The following is an 18,358-nucleotide window of genomic DNA, read 5'->3' as shown; positions in this document are numbered from 1 at the left end:
AACTTTTGTCGCATGTTCGTGTTCAAGGTTCGCGAACCTAAAATCGGAGATTCGAGACAACTCTGACGAAGAACATGCTGTGATGGAGTGGAACGAGGATCCAGAGGCTTCCCTCTCCCTAGGTACCATATTTTCTTTTTAAACCTATTTTGTCCTCAGGTAAGGTTCTCTTTAGGATCCAATATTAATAGCTGTAATAAAATCTTTACCCAGAAATCCCTATCATTTCCTATATGCTGTACTTATCAGTGTGGGAGAATCATTACTGTGCATTTAAACAAGCGCAGTGGCTTATCCACGCCAATATAAACTGCTTTGTTCATTTCTGGCTCGGGGTGCTTGAATTACACATTGTTTAAGCTAACATGGCGGGGTTTTTTTGTTTTTTTATTTGAAAAAAATTAAGCTAAGTAATATTTTTCCCAATCTTCAGCTGTGACTGGGATAAGGAGTGGGCGTGTGACTGAAAAGGGTGACTCACTGTTTCATGACTACAGGCTTAGAAAAGATCTTCAAAGTTCAGTGAAATGCAGCAAATACTAGCTGGTACTTCTCATAGATATCTCGCTGCACAGGCAAAGAGACAAAGCAAGAGAGATTCTTGAAACCAGATAGCAGAATTGTTCACATTTTTATCCCATGCTATCTTTTAGATATTTTCAGAATAACGACTTATTTCTAGCTATTGTTTTGTATGTGATGGTTATTTGTAAGATTTTTCTTTTGGAGACTAAAGAACCAAAAGTACTTCAAAGAGAATTTGTCAAATAAACTTTTGTAAATCCGCGTCCACATGGAAACTGATCTAAATGGGAAGTATTACATGTCAGAAACTGTTTTTTCTCCTTAGTGCTTTAAAACAACAGGGATAGCCATACTATCTAAGGAAAAAAAACACATATATAAGTAGATAAATACTTGTTCTACTTACACAACATATGTATTGTACTATCCATTCAGCCTCCGTAGAAGCGCGCCATAGCGCGAAACGGCCGTCAGGCGAGCAGTGCCAAGCACCCACCATCACCATAACACCGCTGAGCACCGGTATGTCCATGTATGCTGCACTACTGTTTTTTATTTATGCATTCGGACTGTGCCTCACTTTCTGAAGAATAAATGTACATTGCAGTGCCGATCATTCCTGCTCCTTCTCCTTCTTCATTGTACTATCCATGTTTTAATTTCAGTGAATTTTATATAGTAAAATATAGCATTATTTAGCATTTTTGCTGCCTCTGACTGAAGCCAATCCTGATGTAATTTCCTCCCTTACTATTTTTTTCTCCTAGAAACTGCACTGTCATACCTAGCTTGCTTTGTGAGCACAGCTTTGATGGTATTGCAGCAGCTTCTGTAGAGAGGCGAGGCATATTTTCCTTGTCAGCCTCATGTCACACTTGTCAACCTCATGTCAGAAGCCGCATACCTGCAGAGGTCTTCTGTCACCAGTAACTGTTATTGTGACTGGGCAGCTGACCACGCATCAGGCTGCATCCAGCACTGCAGGCTGCGGATTGGCAAAAGCGGCAGCTGACCAGGCTGGAGGCATCGGGCAGGCATCAGGGAGGCCGAGGGTTGTGCAAGGGGATCCCACATAGAGCTGGAGGAGAGAGGCTCCCAACATGGCTGCTGGTGATTGGTGTACAGCCCTGTCAATCACAGCTGCCTGCTAAGTTATTGGGCCAATCACTGAACTCGCTTAGTAACTAAGCAAGTTCAGTGATCGGTCCAATGATGGTACTGTGGTCCTGCCCATGGGATCATAGGTGTCAGTAACTTAGGGGGCAGCCGTGATTGACAGGGCTGCATACCAATCAGCAGCAGCCATGTCAGGAGCCTCTTTCCTCCAGCTCTACGTACGATCCCCTTGCACAAGCCTCAGCCTACCCAATGTCTATTCACTGGCCTTCAGCCTGGTTAGCTGCCGCTCTTGCTAATCTGCAGCCTGCCTGATGCCTGCCCGATGCCTGGTCAGCTGTCCAGTCACAATAGCAGTGACGGGTGGCAGAAGACCTCTGCAGGAATGGAAACCACGCCAGTTCACTCCCCTTGCATTACAATTATTTTCTGGTAAAACGCTGCTCACATTACCATTATTTTCAGGTGAAATGCTGCCCACATTACGATTATCTTATGGTAAAACATTACTGAATTAGGATTATTTTCTGGTGAAACGCTGCCCACATTACGATTATCGTATGGTAAAACATTACTGAATTACGATTATTTTCTGGTGAAACGCTGCCCCATTACGATTATCTTATGGTGAAACATTGCCGCATTATGATTATTGGTGCAATGCTGCCGCAGGTTTTCTTGCCTGGAGTGACAAAATGTGTATAGAGGAAAGAGGGGGTTGGTGGCTGGTTCTGCTGTAATTATAAGTGCAGCTGCTACAGTGCGGAAACCTGGCTGGCAAAAGAATATTAAGACATCAACCCAAGTTGTGTCACATCACATCCATCAAAAGCAAAAAAGGATAAGTATACTTATACTGTAAATGGTATTGTCAGCCCTATATTTGTCACTGATCAATAATTCAATTCTGATGTATTACTGAATTTTCTTCTCTGCAGAAATATGAAAACTCCTTGGCTAGTGGCTACCTATTTTTTATCAGCGTTTCTTCCCAGCAGCTGACTGTAGAATGTATGCATGTTCAAATAATTCTTGAAAGTATTACGTCACATGACCTGCACATCATCTTTGCTCTGTGCTGTACTTCCTGTTCCTGTTCATGGCCCTCTACTTTCCTGGACATAGACAGGAAATGACAAGCAGTGAGCAGTGAGCAGACCTAACTACAGATCTAAAGATCACAGATATGTGAGTATATATTTCACATATAGATGGACAGCAGTTGGGAGTCTGAAGGAAGAGTCTTGGGAAAGCAGGGGGTGCTTTGGGTATGTAATATGTTGTTTTTACATCAGAAAGTCACATGTTATACTTACATGTTGATTGGACAGCCATTTAAAAATGAATCAATACATTGATGTAAAATGTATATAAGGAGTAATGTGGGACAGCAAATAGGGACTGTTCAACCAGTTAAAGGACTGTTAGGAATTACAGTATGTTAATAGTGTGTTTAGCAGTTATCAGGGCAAGAGGATGAGGCTCTGTACCGCAACTCCATATGTACATTCTATATTTCCTTATAGAATCAAAATAATCAGTAATGAAATGTATTTGCATTATTGAGCATGCACCACCTTTTCTGTGAAATGTATCCTTCGATGTTTGTTTTCAGAACGGCTGTATTCTTCGCTCTGCTGTAGTTTCTTTCCAAGAATGTTTTTTCCTCAGTATTCAGCTGTCCCACTTGTGAGTATTGGTATTGTCATACTGTGGTAAGAGGCTTCTTGCCATGTATGTCTCGATTTACAGCGTCAAGGAGAGATGCAGCAAACCTCCTTCCATCCCCCTCCCCGATGTGTCCAATAGCCAAAGAAACTGAAACATGAAGACAAACATCCCAAGGCATGAATGAAAGATGCTACGGACCCAAACAGCCTATGTATAATTTATACTCCTTCCTCCGTGCTTACCCTGTTTGAGCCACCTGTGCATCCACTCAACTTCTTTCATAATGTACCCAAGGTCAGAATAAATTCATTGAATAATGGATCAAAACACGCTGAGATAAAATGAATGAAAAGTAAAATACATTTTATATCAACCTGCTCTCAATTCATTTTCGATGAGCAGTCAAGGCACTTTACCTTCATACCGTAGGCAAGTAACTAAGAAATTTCTAAGCACAAATGCCGCTACTTCCCAGAGGCCACCTGGGGCTCACAGCACTGGCTTACTGTTTACATGTTACAATCTTTGCTTCTGTTTCTATGTCCCCCTTTTTTCCTGTCACATTGAGAACTTGACAAAGGAATAAATAAACAGCCTGTGATGTTGGAATATACTGAGGCAAGGGACAGACTAAAAACATTCCTACAAACAAAGCGGGAGAAGTGTCTTTGCATGCAGGCGTCCCTCAGAGTTCTAACAGATTCATACCACTGTTAGCTCTATGCGATGCTGGATAGGGAGGAGTGTTGTGTGCAAGCGTTCAGTGTTGGTGCCAATATTCTTGTATATTGGGTTTGCAACAGTGGTTTTGGATGTCTATTTTATATACACCTTCCCTAAATAAATATATACCAATATGTATGGACCTCTTTGGCACAGGAACTAGCTTGATACAAAATACTGCCTTTTTTTTGCAAACTAAGATACTCAGTTTTAACCTTTGTGGTGTGTATTACTGTCTATGTTACAGGTTGTTATGCACATTAATTATGTACTGGAAAGATTTCTTATCAGCATGTTTTGCTTGAATAAGCCAAGCCCCTCCTGCTACTACTCTATACTCAACCATCTTATTGAAAGGAACACTATCAAACCTAGTGTCCTAAAATGACAATGTACAAATAATGTCCAAGTAGCTGTGTAAAAATGTTCCTACTTTTCATGTTAAATATCAGCAGCAAAAGCTGTAATTCATTGGCCTCAATTCACTAAGATCATGCTGGAGCCTGGAGATAATAAGGCAAGAGAAAACTTACCTCCACATAGTGAGAGAGTTATCTTATCTCTTCATTCCTTACGTTACCTCCTCTGTAGTTAATTTACCTCCTCCGTAGTTATTTTCACATGCAGTTAATGAACAGCCTGTCTTTAACTCTGGAGTTATTTTAAGGATTGAAGAGTTAACTTAAAGACAGAAGAGTTAACTTTAGGTTTGCCTGAGGTAAAATGTTTCCTGAATACTACATGCCTTATCACCATGGTAACAACTCTAGAAGAGTTATTAAAGACAGGAGATAAGCTTAGTGAATTGAGGCCATTGTGTGTAGATTTTAGCTATGTTTGGAATGTTTCATTTGCAAAGGTGAATCTCTGCAGTCTGGCATGCTAAGAACAGTGTAATATTGAAGCAGAGTTATATGAAAAGCCTGTCAGGTGTCATGTTTCACACACACACACAATTACAAATGTTTATGTTGCACATTGTAATGGATAGCGTAGATGCCGCTGCGGAGACAAGCGGCGTGGCGGCTATCTCCGCGTATCAGCCGGCGGCTTTGGCCGCACAGTTACATGCTGGACTCTGCCTGGTCCTTCTTTTGCACATAGATTGAGGGCTACGCGCATGCGCGCCAGGCGACAGGACCTTTATGCGAATAGAAGGGGAGTCAGCTGATCTGTCAGGTCAGCTGACTCCAAACACTATCTCGGATTGGCTGAGTGGCTGGGGCAGCGCTGTGGAGCTGCTGTGTATATATAGTTGTAGTCTGTCAGTTGCCCCATGTCTGCTGTTGCGAATGCTATCGTGTGAGCGCTCAGACCTAGTCAGATCCCAAAGTGTGCTAGAACCAGCTGGATCCACGCTTAGCCAGATTCTGTTGCTAGCTTAAAGTACTAGTTTATTGTATTATCTGTTATGACCTTCTGCTTCCGTTGACTATTCTCCTGCTTACTGACTCTGTACCTCTGCTCATCTGATTCATGTTGCCGACCCTGCCTGGACCTAAACACTGAATCAGTCTTCCGTCTTTGAACCTTATCTGTCCGTATGTTGCCAACTCTGCTTGTCTGACCTCTCTTGTCTCACCAGTGGGCCTAGCCACTGGCGAGGGATCTGTAGCTTTGCACCTGCTACTCAGGTGAAGCTCAACTGCAGTACTGTCTGTAACACCTGCTCCTCAGGTGTCCCTTGGCTGCAGTGTAGTCTTAATCACCTGCTTCTCAGGTGAATATCCTCTGCAGCACTGTCTGTAACACCTGCTCCTCAAGTGTCCACTGGCTGCAGTATAGTCCTTATCGCCTGCACCTCAGGTGAATATCCTTTGCAGCACTGTCTGTAACACCTGCTCCTCAGGTGCCCACTGGCTGCAGTATAGTCTTAATCACCTGCTCCTCAGGTGATCATTCTCTGTAGTTTAGTTGGTGATACCTGCTCCACAGGTGTTCATTGACTGCAGTACAGTCTGACTCGCCTGCTCCTCAGGTGGTCAGAGGCTGCAGTATTGTCTGAATCACCCGCTCCTCGGGAGACTTCATATTCCTCATTACTGTTGCACCAAACACTATCTCACATTGGTAGTCCTGTGTCTGGCTATACTAGCATTATTGGTGATTCTGCAGATCACCATATAATCAGGTATAGCATCTGTATTATTGGTGATACTGCAGATCACCAATAATCAGAGAATCTGTTTAGCTGACACCAATCGTTACACACATATCATACATTTCCTCTGCTCTCTACAGAGAGCTCAGTCAGAGACAGGCAGAGATTTATTTAACACACAAAGGGTTAACAGATAAAGGCCCCCTGCATACTGCAAATCCGATTTGCGGTTCCGATTTGCGATTCTGATTTTCCCTGGATGCTATCAAAACAAAAAGAAAACCACAGAAAAAAGCAGCACGCAGTACCGATCAAAAATCACAAATTGGAATTGCATGTAAAATTGTGTCAAATTCGCAAATCTGAATCGCATGTAGTGTGCAAGAGGCCAAAGTGTGAGGGAATTCGTCCTCCCCTCATAGCTCACCCTGCCATCAGATTAGAGTAGACTTGCTGTCAGAAATGTGTGAAAGGAATTAGATAACAGTAAACACAGATATAAGCATTCAAATGTATACACCAGTACATAACAGCACTTCCCAAACATTTCCTATCTCAACTGAAAAAAGCATGTTAATTGATATTTTTCCTTTAAATTCCATGAGTGGCCAGCACAATTGGGTTATGTATTTCCAACTCTTCCTCTTAATAAAAATCATCATCGGCAGAATTTCTTCTTTCCCCTGAAAAATATGCTCTAGGTTAAACTAGCCTCATTCTAACAAGTTGCCACCTGGTGTGACAAACTATTGATGACCCCCCCCCCCCCCCCCCCCACAAAAAAGGAATGATATAGCTAGGATTGAGGAGCCAACCAGCTTTTGGCTCGGCCATACTAACCTATCCCAGCCAACATGGTCCATAGTATAGAAATGTTGGTAGGTTATTAGAAATCCATGCAGAACCATCTCAGACATCTTCAGAAATCACTAAATAGTGCAGTTTCCTTCTGAAACTGTTGTAAAATTGGAGGAGTTAAGACGGTCTCTCAGACAGTGCAGTGTGTGCGAGAAATTGCTGTTGCTGAGGTAATCAATACATCTGTTGTATTGATACTGGCAGGTTCTGACTGAGGAATTCAGCAGAAAGGAGGAGCCATTCTCAAATCATGCCTAGCCTGCACTGCTGCACTATCTGTAGAACTGCTATTAGGCACTTCTTAATCTGCAGCAGTTTAGTCATGGATTTGGCACTTTTCTTAACTGTAGTGCTGCTCTAGAAATTCATGCTAAACTGCCGCTATTACCTAGGATTTAAGAATTTTCTTATTATCATGCAGAAGAGTCCCCCTGCTGGTTAGAACTGTTTAAGAAGAAATAACTGTCAGTAATGCTTTGATAAATCTGGCCCAGTAAAACTTTCCCCTCTTCTATAAAGCTCTGTCCATATCAAGGACAGGGGGATCTTCCCCACCCAGTAAACACTCGACACTATCCCTTTTACCCGCGTAGCCAAGTAGTGCTTTCTCAGCCGTTAATTTAAAATGTATTCCTAATTTTTCGCTGGCAAAGAGGGAGATGCTGTCCCAGAACTTTCTAACTATCGGGCACAACCACCACATATGTAGTGTGTCTCCGCCCCCCTGTCCACACCTCCAACAGACTATATCCTGTCCATACATTTTTTTAATCTGGAGCGGAGTAATATACCATCTAGTAATCGTCTTAAATTGAGTCAGCTGTAATCTTGGATCTCTTATTTTCCACATATTCGCCCATATTTGTGGCCATCTTTCCTTTAGGCAAACACCCAAATCTTTTTCCCATTTTTGGCAATAAGTAGGAGAGCTTCTGTTATTTTCTGTAAAGCCAATAAACGTATACATTCTTGATACACTTCTGTTCATTTTTTTTATTTAATATTATATGTTTCTCCAAGATATTTGGATCTTCCCTTAGGTCCTTCCTCATGATCATTTTTTGGTGGAAGCTACGTAATTGGTTTAAAGCCCAAATTCCTATATGTGCAGAGTCATCTAAAATGGAGGGGATACCCAAAGTGCGATTACCTCTCAGGTTAATTATACGTTTCAGGACTTATATTGTTTTTATCAAACCAGCCTAAATTTAGCGCAGGATAAAAGTCCGTATTTTCTCTCAGCGTTGTAATTGGAGATAAGCCAGTATCTTTTTGCCACTTTTTAATTATCCATAGCAAGGTACTAAGTGTCGGTTTAATTAGTGGGTGAGAAGACAAGTCACATACCTTGCTAATATTTTTAGGAATCCAAGAGAAAATAGAGACAAAATCACACTCCTCCTCCTCTAGCCAAGGCCATATCTTATTTTTTAAAATTGAGGTGGTCTCAATTTTCCACTCCAGCACTCTTGCTAAATGTGCACTTCTGTAATAATTATATAAGTTTGGTGCGGCAAGACCCCCCAGTTCTTTTCCTCTCATAGCAAGTTTATAATTTATTCTATGTTTTACATTGCTCCAGATAAAATTTTGTAAAATCCTATGCCAGTTCTGGAACCACGTGCCGGGAATGGCAACCGGGAGGCTCTGCAATAGGAACATAATTTTTGGCAGAATCAGCATTTTAATTATCCCGATCCTGCCGATTACATTAAAACACGGACGGTCCCAAGACCTTAGCTTCTTTCTACACTCATCCACAATTTTAAGAAATTTGGTTTAAAAGAGTTGCCCAGGGTCATTAGTAAGTTTTATACCTAGATATTTAATAGCGTGATTATTCCATTTGTATTCACTATTTTGCTTGATCTCTTCCATTAATTTAGTGGAACATCCTATATTAAGTATTACAGTTTTTTCTTTATTAAGTTTGAAGTTTGAGTATTTGGCAAAAAGACTGAGTTGATTTTCACACTTCATTATAGATTTGGCTGGATCTGTCAAAGTTAAGAGCAGATCATCTGCATATGCCAGAGATTTGATCTCATCTTTGTTAGTTTTCACTCCTTTAATCTCATCATCCTGTTGAATAGTTTGAATAAGAGTTTCCATGCTGAGATTAAATAGATAGGGTGATAATGGACACCCCTGTCTAACTCCGTTTGTAATTGGGAAAATATGGTTGATCTGGTTATTAATTTTTACTCCTGCACTTTGATTTCTATACAGTTTTTTTTATTTTTTCGATAAACTTTAATCCTAAACCAAACTTTTCTAGAGTTCCAAAAATAAAGTCTCTAGAAAGCCTATCAAAGGCCTTTTCCGCATGTATAGCGATGACCACTGCCTCCTCTCCTCTTGTTCTGCACTTCTGAATTAGATTTATTGCTGCATATATGTTATCTTTAGTGTGCCTGTTTTTAATAAAGCCTGTTTGCTGTTTCCCGAGGAGGTCTCCAATTAATCTGCTCATCCTGTTTGAGAAAATTTTTGAGTATATTTTAACCTCGCAATTTATGAGAGAAATTGGTCTAAAGTCTGCGCAACTTTTATTCGGTTTCTCCTCCTTCGGGATTAGTGTAATAGTTGCACGGTTAGATTCATTTGAAAAGATTATTGATTTTTCCTCATTATTAACGAGTTTACAGAAGAGAGGAGCCAGGGTAATCGCAAAGGCCCGGTAGAATTCTGAAGTAAAGCCATCTGGACCTGGGCTTTTCTTCAGTGGTAATCTATTTACAACCTCGCAAAATTCAGTCTCGGAGATAGATTCTAGTTCATCTTTTTCAGAAAGATTTACACTTGGGAGATCTATATTTTTTAAAAAATCGTAAGGCTTTGACAGGCATGATTTATCTATATTATATAAATTATTATAAAAATCCGTAAAAGCTGTGGATATACTTTCCGAATCTTTCATCACCTGTCCATCCTTCATTATTTGATAAATAGAATTACAGTTCCTTTTCTTTCTAAGTATTTCTGATAAAACTTTCCCTGGTTTGTTTTTCCCCAGCATATGTTTTTTTCCTTAATTTTTTGTATTCAAGAGAGCATTGGTTATCCAAAAGGCGATTTAACTCAGATCTTATCTCTGTAACTGTTAACCAGGTTTGAATGGTGAGTTGTGTTTTATGTTCTAATTCTGCCTGTTGAAGCAAGGCCAGGAGATCAAAGATCTTTTTCCTTTTTTCCTTATTTCTCTTAATTTTTAAACTAATTAAAGTTCCTCTAACGACGCATTTTAAAGTATCCCATAAGGTAATAGGGGAGGTGACCGAGTGTTCATTCAATTCTATAAACTCTTTGATTGTCATTTCTACTTGGCTTCGGATTTCGACATTATTCAAAAGGGTAACATCTAGATTCCATTGTTTTTTGACTGTCGAAAGGCCTATTGATAAGGTTATTATTACTGGGGCATGATCTGAAAAGGTGATCTGTCCTATTTTCGCCTCTCTTACTGATAATATATTATCGCGGTGTACTAAAAAAAAGTCAAGTCTTGAGTAAAGTTGATGTACCTGCGAGTAGTAGGTATAGTCTTTCTCGTTAAGATTTTTTACCCTCCAAATATCAATAAGTTTATGCTTTTTAATTATGTCTTGCACTTTAAGGAGTTCTTTTTTTGGTATATATGATGTGCCTTTTTAATTGTCTTCTTCCGGGTTTAAAGTTAGATTAAAATCGCCCCCTATTATTATTGTCCCCTTAGCCCTTTTTTGAACCCTGTTTATGGAGTTAATTATAAAGGAGGACTGACCTCTATTTGGGGCATAAATGTTAGCCAAAGTCACAGGCCTCCCGGACACCCTTCCCAGTACAATGAGTTCCCTAGCATCTCTATCTCTGTATACTTCGTCTACTATGAAATCTAGACCGTTTTTTATGATAATGGCTATTCCGCATGATTTTTTATATCTATTAGAGTTAATTATCCATTCTTTATATCTTTTATCAAAGAAGGAAGGGATTTTCCCAGTCTGAAAGTGAGTTTCTTGAATGAAAGCGATATCAATTTTATTTTTTAGTAATAAGTCTATGATTCTTCCTCTTTTACCACCTGAATTAGCACCATTTACATTTATTGAGAGTAATTTTAAATCAACCATATTTTTATTTATTTATATAGAATAAAATACAGAAAGAATAGGAAGAAGGAAGAAGAACCCAAGGGAGAGTATTTTAAACACCCTGTTGGCCAATAGATCCAGTGGACAGGAGAACAGACACACACCCCGGGGATACCATACATAGTGTTGGGCGAACAGTGTTCGCCACTGTTCGGGTTCTGCAGAACATCACCCTGTTCGGGTGATGTTCGAGTTCGGCCGAACACCTGATGGTGTTCGGCCAAACCGTTCGGCCACATGGCCGAACTAAGAGCGCATGGCCGAACGTTCCCCGAACGTTCGGCTAGCGCTGTGATTGGCCGAACGGGTCACATGGTTCGGACCCGAACGCGCTCTGATTGGCCAAACTGTCACGTGTTTCAGGTAAATAAATACCCGAACCACGTCATATCTCCGCCATTTGTCTGTGGGTTTAGCTTTGGGTAGGCAGGCAGGGTAGTTCGCGCTCCAGCCACGCTAGTCAGGGTCCCCCCAGTCATTGTGTGTCGCTGCTGGGAACAGTAGTACACCGCTCGCTCAGCCACACTATATAGCATTCTGTTTACTGCCACTCTGTGTCTGCTGGGAATAGTAGTACACCGCTCACCCGCCACTGTATAGCATTGTGCTCTGTGTCGCTGCTGGGAATAGTGGTACACCGCTCAGCCACACTATATAGCATTCTGTTTACTGTTCTGTGTCTGCTGGGAATAGTAGTACACCGCTCGCTCAGCCACACTATATAGCATTCTGTTTACTGCCACTCTGTGTACCTCGCTCAGCCACACTATATAGCATTGTGTTTACTGTCACTCTGTGTCTGCTGGGAACAGTAGTACACCGCTCACCCGCCACTGTATAGCATTGTGCTCTGTGTCGCTGCTGGGAATAGTGGTACACCGCTCACCCACACTACATAGCATTGTGTCTACTGCCACTCTGTGTTTCTGCTGGGAACAGTAGTACACCGCTCACCCTGTATAGCATTGTGCTCTGTGTTGCTGCTGGGAATAGTAGTACACCGCTCACCCACACTATATAGCATTGTGTTTACTGCCACTATGTGTGTCTGCTGGGAACAGTAGTACACCGCTCACCCTGTATAGCATTGTGCTCCGTGTTGCTGCTGGGAATAGTAGTACACCGCTCGCTCAGCCACACTATATAGCATTGTGTTTACTGCCACTCTGTGTCTGCTGGGAACAGTAGTACACCGCTCGCTCAGCCACACTATATAGCATTGTGTTTACTGCCACTCTGTGTACACCGCTCACCCAGCACACTATATAGCATTGTGTACTCTGCCAGTCAGTGTGTATATTGCTGGGATCAGTAATACTCCACTCAACGTCAACCACTATATGAGCTCACCATGAGTTCCTCAGAGACCTCCGCTGTGAGCAGCACTCCCAACAACAGCAACAGCCAACGCCCCACGCAAGCTATAACATCCACCCCAGCAGCCAGTGGTCAGCAGCAGCAGCCCTCCCCGGAGGAGAACGTTGTGTCCATCGGTCCGGCGCCAGAGCGATTATTGAGGGCTGCCATTGAGGAGATGATGGGGCCTGATGTGGAGGAGGAGGTCGGGCTCAGGCCAGCATCCCAAGTTAATGTTGAGGACGATGAGGGGTCTGTGTCTGGGGATGTTGGGGTGGCAGAGGTGGTGGGTGGGTCAGACTCAGGAGAAGAGTTGTATGATGAGGATGATGATCGGGACCATCTGTATGTGCCTCAGAGTCCGACCCCGGAAAACATGTTGTATCGTGTGTTTAGGTACTAAAATCTGCGTTCCCACTTCCCAGTACTGCCCGGGTCCACGGATCCATATAATTTTTTGGGCAGCACTATCAAACTGTGGTACTATGAGTGAGTTGCCATTGTCCTTCTGTGCTGTCACACTCACCGTCTGTCTGCAGATGGATTGTTCAACACAGCTACGCCATCTGACATGTAGTCCTTGACCATCTTCTCCAGGCGATTGGTGTTGGAGGACGTGGAACTGCCCGATTGCTGTTCTGTGGGCTGCTGCATGGGTGTCAGAAAATGTTCCCACTCCAAGGACACTGCCAATACCATTCCCTTTTGGGCACTAGCAGCAGCTTGTGTTCTTTGCTGCCCTCCTGGTCCTCCTGGGTTTGCTGAAGTCAGTCTGTCGGCGTACAACTGGCTAGAGAAGGAGGAGGATGTCAATCTCCTCTCTAAAGTCTCCATCCTCAAGGGCCTGCTGGAATTGTTCCATTTTTGACCTGTCTGACACTTTCTTCAATCAGTTTTTTAACATTGTGTTTGTATAAACTGGGTATAAACCCAGTAATTGGTGTTGTCCAGAATAATGAATAATAATGAATAGTGAATAATGCGCGGGCCGCGTTCAATGCAGTCTAGCATGAATTGAGCCATGTGTGCCAAAGAGTCCTGCCAGACTCCTCTGTCTTCATGTTCTTGTGAGCGTTGTGATTGTTGTGATGCACCATATTCGTCACCAGCATCACTTTCTTCCTCTTCTGCTGTCCATTCCCGCTAAATTGTGGAAGTCCAACGTGCACCGCTCTGTCCCTCGGCAGTGGGGGCATCCAAATCCTGCTCCAACTCCAGCTGTTCCTCGTCCTGTTCTTTGTCATAGCTGGGACCAGCGTTTCCTGAGGCAGGTTGCCTGATGTTGGTATCATCACGCTGATCGTTTTCATCTTCAGATTCCCCCACTTGCATCATGCCAGCGGTTTCCATCTTCAACATTGATTTCTTCAGTAAACACAGCAGTGGTATTGTAATGCTGACTGTAGAGTTGTCACTGTTCAGTCACAAGCAACGTGGATTGCTCAAAATTTTGGAGGACTTGGCAGAGATCCAACATGGTGGCCCAATCAGATCCACAGAAGCTTGGTAGCTAGCTGCTGGAATGCGCCTCGGCACTGCGCAAAAGCGTGCTAGCATGTGCAGCGTAGAATTCCAGCACGTAGGGAGGGACATCACCCAGCGAGCGATGGTGCGCTAGATTGAAGCGCTCCTGCATCTCTTGGTGAGTCCTTCAGAAGCGGTACTGGACTTTAAAAAATGTTTTGTTTTTTTTCCTTCAACAGAAGATCTGCCACGTTGGAGTGAGGAGGACGCCGCCGACCCCGACACCAAGCTTAACCCCGGCGAACTCCAAGCAGAGGATCTTCAGGAACCCTCAAGGCTTTGAGCAAGCTGAGGAGGATCAGCAGTCCCGACGAGACCTCTCCTCATATGTGACTGTGTGCAGTGGAGTAGAGCTCCCCAGAACAACCTCTCACTTGTCACTTTGTCACTGGTCACTTTGTCACTTTGTCATTTTGTCACTTTGTCACTTTGTCACTTGTCACTTTGTCAGTCACTTTGTCACTTTGTCACTGGTCACTTTGTCACTTTTCACTTTGTCACTTTTCACTTTGTCACTTGTCACTTGGTCACTTGTCACTTGGTCACTTGTCCAGATGATCTCGGTACACCTCCTGCGATTCAAATTCCTGCACACATTGCTCTGGGATTTCGGTGTGACGAACGATGCATCTAACTGGCCACCGGAGGCAATTAAGGCCTTCAAAACATTGAAAGCAGCTTTCTGTTCCGCCCCCATTTTGCGTCATGTTGAGTTGTTGACGTCATGTTCATCCTTGGCCTCGCCTTGCATTTCAGTGCGAGGTGCATTTTCCACAGAAAAAGGTTGTGAATCCGGGCACAACATTTGTGGCTGTTCCATTGACCTTTCACAGGTAGAAGATTGTGGGGGTGGGAATAGCTCCTCCGAATAGCCCATTGTGTCCTGAAAACTACTCATTGCATTGCTTTGCGCACGCATTTTTTTTGTCCTAATGCAAGGCCTGAGTTGCGCCTGAAAGCGTGGCCTTCTCCTCCTGCGCCTCCTCCTGTTCCATCACGTGTGCTGCTGCTGGTGCTGGGTTAGCGTTACCGGTCCCTTTTCCTGGAACCTCTTCTCTGTATTACATTTATGACTGCATGGCGACAAAAAGCATGTTACCTGTGCAAAGAAACATGACATTTTCCACATTTAAAAGACAGTTTTTCCTTTGAAACTTTACAATCAATTTTCTCAAAAACTATAAGCTCTTTTTCAAATATTTTTTTCCCTCTTGTACCCACTCCCAAGGTGCACATACCCTGCAAATTTGGGGTATGTAGCATGTAAGGAAGCTTTACAAAGCACAAAAGTTCGGGTCCCCATTGACTTCCATTATGTTCGGAGTTCGGCGCGAACACCCGAACATCGCGGCGATGTTCGGCGAACGTTCGCGAACCCGAACATCTAGGTGTTCGCCCAACACTAACCATACACACCCACATCATAACCCACTCTCATCCAACACCAACTCGTTGGTCCAGCGACCAACCATGCACACACAAAGATCTAGTCCGATCTGTCAACTAAGGTTGACTCTCAATGTCGGACTTCTCTACTCCTACTTATTACCTGAGAACAACAGGAGTAGAGCCCTCACTAACTGGTCTTTCGCCCATTCCCATCACCCCTTTTCTCCTTTCCCCCTCTCCTCTAAGGAGCGAGAAAAGGAAGAGGAAGAAAAAAAAAAGTCAAAGGAAGAAAAGGAAGAAAAAACACAAAACCTTGAGTCTAAATGAAATCGCATCATTTCTCCTCCCAGCCTGCAATATGCAAATGTGGGAGGCCCAGTGTACTCAGGATCTTCTCCAGTGGCTCTCCATCCTTAAGGCTATATGTTTTCCCCTCTACAAATGCTTTCAGGGAAAAAGGAAAACCCCATTTATAATGACCACCCTTCTTTTTAATAGCTTCTAACAGTGGCTTTAGTTGCCTTCTTCGGTCAATCGTCCTTTTGGATAGGTCTGGGAATAATTCAATCTTCCAACCATTGAAGTTAATATCGCCCTTAATGCGCGCCTTATTCAGAATCTCCTCCTTTTCATGATAGAAATGAACCCTACAAAGTATATCAGTACTCTTTCCATGCTGGAAAGTTTTTTCCTTGCCGATCTTATGAATTCTATCAATCAGAATCTTATCCGATGTCTCCTTGCCCAGTAATTCTTTAAATAGCTCCTGAGCTAGGTTAGGCAGTTCTTTTGCAGGGAGGTTAGTAGGGAAACCGCGTATTTTAATGTTGTTTCTTCGGCTCCTATTTTCTAGATCATCTAGTTTTAATGTTACTTCTTTCAGGGTTTTATTGTGTGCTAGTAATTCAGTTGTATGCTGATCTACATTTTTGGCCTGTTCACCCGTCTGTTTCTCTAACAAGTTAACTTTCTCTGAGAGATGGAGTAGTACTTCTTTAATTACTTTAAATTCACTGCTCACAGCTTCTTTTATAGCTGTCTGAACGGTTTCAACAATAGTTACTTGGATTTTAGAGGAAAATTCCTCCATTATTTCTCTTATTTTTATATCATTTATGGAATTCTGGGCATCAGTGGATTCCTAGTTGACCAGGTTACTTCCCCCAGGTGTTTTGATCATGTTGGTTTTTGGATCGGGCTTGGCGTTGTTTTTTACCGCCCCCTTTATTGATAACTGGGCTGACTGAGCTGCCTCACAAAATTCAGAGATCTTTTTAAAATGTCTATTAATGTCTTGTGGTGTTACTGACCCATGTGGGGCAAACATACCGTCAGATTTCCTACTTGGCGTTGCAGGGTTCTGTGTGCTGTTTTGCTGCTTTGCGTTTCAGCCTGTACAACATTACTAGCTGTGGTAAAACCAAAGTTATTGAGATTTTTTCCCACCTGCCCTACCTTATTTTTCCTTGTTCCAGATGCCATGCCTGATACAGCTCTTATTATTCCACAAATTTACAATATAAAGCACAGTGATAACAAGTTTGTGGTTTCAACTGGTCTGTTGAATTAGACTCGTTATTTAGACAGTGTTTTAATTGCTAACATTCTGATCACAGTCTTGATTCAATCACAGTCCTAGCACAATCATATATTCAGCAAGTGCAGCAAAAAAAAAAAATACTTAGCTTCGGTTGTTTCCAGACTGTTAGAGATGAGCACGCTGGGCACATTGGGCTTGTAGAAGGCTTGAAGAGGCTGTAGAGATGTAACTTAACAGTGCTAGGAAAAAAGCAGCAGCAGGCTATGGTTTAAGTTAGATTGTTAGATTTAGGGTTAGGTTAGATTAGGCTACAGGCAAGGCAGTGTGAGGGAATAGCTTTCACATTAGCCATGTGCAGGTTATAAGTTGGAGGTAGCCTGCAGCCCGCAATCAGGCAACAAAAGGCCTGGCAGGAGATGGCCAGGCAAGCTAATAGTGCTAAGAATGATAGCAAGATAGCCGGACAGAGCTAGCCGACAGAAGTGACCCAAATCAATTAACCTAGCTTAGCAGAGGTCTAGCAAGGAATGCACCACAAGAGTATAGCATAGCAGCAGCAGCTGCAAACAGCTGAATCCAGCAGAATCCAGCGGAACAGCTGAAATCCAGGTAAAACCCCTGCAAGGGTCAAGATCAAAGGATAAAAAGAGAACCACCACGCACATATCCCAGTCTGTGCGCATTAAAGTGCACCGCGGGTGGGCCTGCACATCTCGCTATACAGGGACCCTTAACTGAACAGTAGCCTATTGACCTGACCTGAGCTGACCTGACCTAATAGTCCGTCAGCCAGGTCAGAGGCACGGTGAGTTGGCTTTTGACATGCTACAAATCCTTAAGCACGCTACTTTTTCTCTTGGATTGATCATAATGGTACATGCTAGGCTGGCTTCAGCATGTAGTGTTGTTGGTGGTATAGTGGTTAAGTCAGTTGCCTACCACACACTGAGACCTAGGTTCAACTCTCAGCCCACCCTGGGTTCAATTCCCAGCCACGGTATGTAAGCTGGCTTTTGAAATACTTAAATTCCCTGGAAGATGAGACCCTCCTCCCTCCGGGAGGAGGGGGGAAGGGAGTAGGTGAACAGTTAATAGGGACTATGGGCTACCATATAGGATAAACAAGGTTACTTAAGCGATGTTTTTAATTTTTCCGACGGAATCCGGAATTCTGCGGAATTTCGTACAAATCCAGCAGAACTTTCATAGCGACAGAATTTAACACTGACAGAATCCGTGATTTGCTGGTTCCGATCATCCCTATTAACCAGCCCTTATAAGGGCTATTGGGTGATCAGGACTCTGTAGTAGCAGCAAAAAACTGTACTGAAAATAGAACACAGGCCTAACTAACGCTATTCCTGCAACACAGCACAGCTCTACCCCCTAAACTGCTTCACACAGCATACAAGCAGACTGTAA

This window comes from Hyperolius riggenbachi, chromosome 11, assembly GCF_040937935.1.
Source record: "Hyperolius riggenbachi isolate aHypRig1 chromosome 11, aHypRig1.pri, whole genome shotgun sequence".
Lineage (NCBI taxonomy): Eukaryota > Metazoa > Chordata > Amphibia > Anura > Hyperoliidae > Hyperolius > Hyperolius riggenbachi.
This window is presented reverse-complemented; position numbering follows the sequence as displayed.